Below are 6,000 nucleotides of genomic sequence, written 5' to 3'. Positions count from 1 at the left end.
TATTCATGATCATGATAAATTTTGTTATATGTTTTCAGGGTCTTCCGCAAAAAGTTTTCTAACCCTTTCTCTTCTATTTCTGTTAAGGTAAATTCATTGATGGATTGAATTGGGTTGTCCACAAAAAAGGAAAATCAAAGGTAACACTCTGAGAAAATATTAGTACTTACAAATCTATAAGACAAATATTAATGAAACTTTACGGTCCAAGATTGTTTGTACTTCTATTTGCCTGAAAGAGCACAGTGGAAAATGTTTAAGGTTCTTATTTTCTAAAGTTTTATATTTCTACAACAGAGAGCCAGTTTTTGAGAGGAGAAAGGCTGAAGAATGGCAGTCATGCAACAGGAAAATTCTGTTACTGTGATGCCCGTCCCCACTTAGATAGCTTTTTCTTCTTTTGATGTAAAAATCTTTCCCCCCTTTATTTTGATACTTGTATTTTTGTCTCAAATAATCATATTGCCTTGCTTTTATTATTGTATTTCTTAGAATTTAAGGGTGCTTTCCTGACTTTCTTGATGACCTTACTAAAAATTCCAGGTACTGCTAAAGGTTCTTATATAGTTCATAATACAGTAATATCATCTGCAAATAGTGTCTTTTTGGAAAAACATTACTTAACAGTTGTCTAATCAGTGGAGACCCACTGCACTTCCACCTGGAATGTACTACATTAAGAGTTGCTCCTTTAAGAAGCAATTTTCTAAAACAGAGCATCTGACTGTAAGACTTTCATTTGTGGCTCTCATTTAAAATCAATGACAATCTTTTCAGTGCACGGTCTTAATGATATTGCATATCCTTTATGCAACACATATTTATGTACCATTATAAACCAGGCAATTTTATAGGCATTGTTGGAGGACAGTGAAAAAAGAGACAAAAAAACCTTACCTTTAAGAGTTTAGATTCCAATGTATTTATCTCTGGATAGCGGGTATCCGGCCAGACCTCACTTTCAACTATTCCAAAAGTAGGTGTCACATATCTAAGGTATCTGGAGGACACCCACAGCTAACCTTTGTACAGTCCGTGTAACCTGTTTTGTTTTTTTTTTCAAACAAGCCTACATAGCCCCTTCTCATGGAATAACACATCAACAGGTCAAAATTTAATTTACATCTTTGGATGAAAGAAGGCTAAGGAATAGATCATTTTGGTGCTTCACAATTATTTATGCACATAGTTTTATTATATAGCCATGATGAAGTTACATATGTGAGGGAAAATGACATGAAATTTAACTGCTATTATATGAAATCAACAAATATTTATTGAGCACTTACCATGTATGTAGCATTTTTGTAACCCATTTGAAGAAAGCAAAACACAGATGTTTAAGTAACTAACCCAAGAAAACTGTAAATCTATGGACTACAGGTGAGGAGGAACTAACATCAGGGCCTACATTTTAATCATGATGCTATGAAGATTTTAGCTAATGGATTAAGAGTGTTCTAGAGTATATTTTCAGATCAGTTTAAATTAAGACAAAAATCACAAACCATTCATATCTAGTCTAATGTTAAAATAATTGCTCAATGGAGTTCCAGGGCTATCAAGAAGAGATGACGCTATATGAAAAATAAGAAAATAATGTGTGTGTTTGTGTAGTTCACCAAAAAACTGTTTGTTTTGATATTCTATATATTGACTTTTTAAAAAGATTTCTGTGAATATCCTGACAAGGGCAGTTTTTTACAAATGTCTTTAACTTAGACATCATATTCTTCATTGGAATGACACTTGCCAGCAAGGCTACATGACAGTACATTTTTAGAGCCACCTATAACTACCTGGGGCATTGGAGATAAAAGCAGAAATGGGATATATGACCTTTAGTACTGGAGAATTGACTGCAAATATCACTTGTTCCATCCAGGCGAAGCTGGTATCCAGAGAGGGTTCTGTGTGAAGAGAGATTCCACGAGACAAATAGAAGAACAAGGAGAGGCCAAAGGGATATTAGAGGTCTTTCAGAAGCAGGTCAGCAAACATTGATGCAGCATTTTCTTTGTGCATGTTGAAGGTAATAGGTTCTTGGTCCTCTAATATACTGCAAATTCACATGGCTGCTACAATTTTATTCTGCTACAACTCATTGTCTGTAATTTGATCCTTTTTCCTTTTCTTTGGGTCTTTCTACAAATTAAAGTTTTGTTTGTTTGTTTTTAGTAACAATGAGTCTCAGAACTTCTAATAAGCAGCATAATTGCCATGTGGAGAAGGCTACATTATACAACACCAATTTCTCTCTGAAGATCCACCATCTCTGGATGAATGTTACTGATTCCTACTGTCTATTTCATAGATCTTCAACTCTTGTTCTTTTGTTCAAAGATATGAGTCTAAGCTTAGATATATATGATACTTTAAATTCAAAAATGTTGTTGCGGAAAGGCACTCATTTAAAGAATTCTCTGAAAGCTAAAGGATAACCAAAGTAAAAGACACACAGGGTAACATAAGTCTAGAATATGTGTTTTGCAATATGTATTTTTCTCATTTCCAGTCTATTGTTAAATACATGGCTTCCTCCTACCACATCTTTACTTCCAATGGCAGAGCATCCATTTATTCTCTACCATGCACAAGTCTTTGGCTTCAAAGTCATAGGTTTCCATGCTTACAGTTCATCATTGGTGTTCTTATTTTCCTCACGTAACTGATACTAAACTGGACTTCGCTCTCTTGCTCAAACCTCTGAGGTCCTCATAGGCTAGATTATCATCAATATAATATGACAACCTTAAGATTCATATTTAACACAAATACTCTGTGTAATTGGAAGAGAGAAAATGAGAGGGAAGAGTCTTGGAAGAGAATATTGTTTCATTACCTTTCCTTTCAATTTTTGGGTAGCTTTTATAAAGTAGCCTTTGGGAAAAACAGTTGTTGTTTTAAGGCTTTATCAATGTCTGGTAATGTGATGTGGAAATGATAGAGCTTAAATGTCATATAGTAAGCCACTGTTTCAGCACATTTAAGCCATGACTGAAAACAGAATTATGAATATACCCGTAAAAAAAGGATAGAAGAGAAATAAAGACGTGTTGAAGCGTTCAGATGACTAAGGAAGGAAATCTCTTAGTCTAAGTTAGTCTGATAGTCTTAAAATGTGGAATAGAATGTGGAGAAGAGTCCATAACTATTGAGCCATAAGAGTGTAATACATACTAGAAGGGTATTTGGGGGCTCAGGAGGAGGTGGGGATGATTAGCAGGTACAAAATAAAATAGAGACCTACTATTTGATAGCACCATAGGGTGACTATAGTCAATAATAACTTAATTGTACAATAACTTTCACGATTTTAAAATAACTTAAAAAATGTAATTGGATTGTTTGGAATTTGAAGGACAAATGCTTGAGGGGATGAATAATCCATTCTCCTTAATGTGCTTATTTCACATTGCAAGCCTGTGTCAAAACATCTCATGTACTCCATAAATATATAAACCTACTATGTACCCATAAAATTTTTAAAAATGATAACTCATTCTGCAATTAATGACAACTAAATATGTAAACTAAAAGAGAAATGAAGCAGCATAGCAAGGGCTCCTGGAAATTCTTGAAAGCAAAATGCAAAATTTTTAACAAAATTGAGAAAACATCTCAAAGACAGTTACTGAAACTATAACAGAGTTTATACAAATTTTAATTGGTATTCAGATAGAATTATGAACATCGTAATTGGTGAGAAAACCAAGATTGAAATTTTCATAAGCATTTGAATAACTTACATCTCAGACACTGACAGAAAATTGACTTCAGGGATATGATAAGAAACAGCTGGAGCTGAAGCAGCAGGGCTGAGGAGCTCCAAACAAAGAAAAAGGATAAAATGGAATTACTCTCAGAGCCCTTAGGGCAAGATCAAAGCCCCACTTTAGTTCATTCCGTCTAATAATCTTACAATATAACAACATGAAAATGTGAATTGTGACTATTCTGAGAACTGTAAACGATGTTAATAAAAATACAAGCTGATCTGTTTGGGGAGAAAAGAGGGGCTTGTAGATTTTATTTTTTGGATATGAAAATACAAATAGGGTTTACATGTAATTTTTCCTTCTTCAAACAATACCGAAGAGTGAAAGAAGAAGTAGTCTTGTAAAGTAGTGATTAAAAACCATAGCTATTCTATCCTACGTCTTCACTGTCATTCTAAGTGGATTGTATGAGAAATGAGGGAGAAAAAAGTACTATTTTCCAGTTACAGCTCTCATTTGTGTTGTCACTCCCAAAGCCCTGGTCCTATTTCCAAGTGGCCAATGACTTTTGAATCTTTCACCTTCACAGTTCAGTTTGATTTTTCCTTTATTCATCAAAACCACCTCACCTCAAATATGACCACCCTTGTTTAAATCCCTCATTAAGGGTATGACATAGCATCCCTATATCTAATTTTCTTGTAATTCTTAGAGAAAACTACACCTTCACAGGCCTTTTCCCCTAATTCTTACCCAACTCTCAATACCTTAGGTCTAGAACTTAGAATATACTCTTGTGTGTTTGCCAGATGATATAGATGTCCTTCTTCTCATTAGTTTTTCAAAAACAGTGGTGAAACTCTCAAAAAATATGCCCCTTCAATGAGAGGTAATTATTTACTTTGAAGTAAATAGACATTCATGATATATTTCTAAATTACCTTCAGAACGTATTTCTCAGAACTAATGTTATATGTAGATGTGTAGGCCAGGCACAGTAGCTCACACCTGTAATCATATGGGAGTCTGAGGCAGGCGAATCTCCTGAGATCACGAGTTAGAGACCAGCCTGGGTGACATGGCGAAACCCTGTCACTACTAAAACTACAAAAATTAGCCACATGTAGTAGCTTCCCAAGTAGCCTGCTCCTGTAGTCTCAGCTACTTGGGAGGCTGAGGTAGTAAGATTGCTTGAGCCTGGGTGGCTGAGGTTGCACCACTGCACTCCAGCCTCGGTGACAAAGTGAGACCTTGTCTCAGTAAAAAAAAAAATTCTGTATCTAGCTATGTAATCAGCACCAAATTGAAGAGTTGCCCTTTGAATTCCAATTTTCTGTGTTGTTGTGTGGACATTTATAAAATTTGTTACTGTGACTAAAGAACACATAAGGGATTTGCAAAAGTGGAATATCTTTTATTGCACACAATTGATTGCTGCAATGATATTTATTTATTTGAGAACATGGTAACAATAATAATATATTTCAGCCATGAAATATATTATTCCATGGTGGAATGATACAGGAAGTCTCTGTTTCATTTTCTGGTAGAATGAGACCACCTCATTCTCATCACACAGTCCACGATCCCCTAATGAACATTTTCTAGGCAGCTGTACTCAGCAACATTCTGGTCCAAACGTGAAGTACATGAACCTGCCATGGGAATAGTGGCTATCCAGCCCCCCAGACATTATTACACCATGTGATTTTGTGTCACCGCTGCCTTCAATGATTATAAGCCAGAGGATTTATATGGTCTTGTACTCTGACTTAAGCAGCACGTATTTATAAGATTTTGGAAATAACTTTGGTAGCATATTTAAAAATTGATTTTGGTCCCATGTTCCTGTGTTCCTAAATAACTTTGTTGATGAGTAATATATTTTTGAAATGTTCAAATTTTTATAAATACAGTATATGTTAAAATTTAAGTACATGCAGTGTATGTATCAATTGACTTCTTATCTGTTCAGACCTGCACTGACCAAATTGACATATATTATTTCATTTTCATAAAAATACTATGATAAAAGGAGTTATTGAAGCACAGATAGATTAAACAACTTGCCCAAAGTTATAGAATTAGTTCAGAAGTCATGATGTTATATTAAATGTATCGGTAAAGATAGGTGCTCGCTAGTGGGTGTGGCAGCACGATTTCATCACCAAGCCTCATAACACTCAAATTGGCATTTGATATGGTTTGGATATTTAGCCCACCTCAATCTCATGCTACAATGTAATCCCCAGTGTTGGAGGTGGGGCCTGGTGGGAGATGT

The sequence above is a fragment of the Chlorocebus sabaeus genome, chromosome 14 (assembly GCF_047675955.1).
Source record: "Chlorocebus sabaeus isolate Y175 chromosome 14, mChlSab1.0.hap1, whole genome shotgun sequence".
In the NCBI taxonomy this organism is placed as follows: domain Eukaryota; kingdom Metazoa; phylum Chordata; class Mammalia; order Primates; family Cercopithecidae; genus Chlorocebus; species Chlorocebus sabaeus.
The sequence above is the reverse complement of the archived record's forward strand: the minus strand, read 5'-3'. Positions refer to the sequence as shown.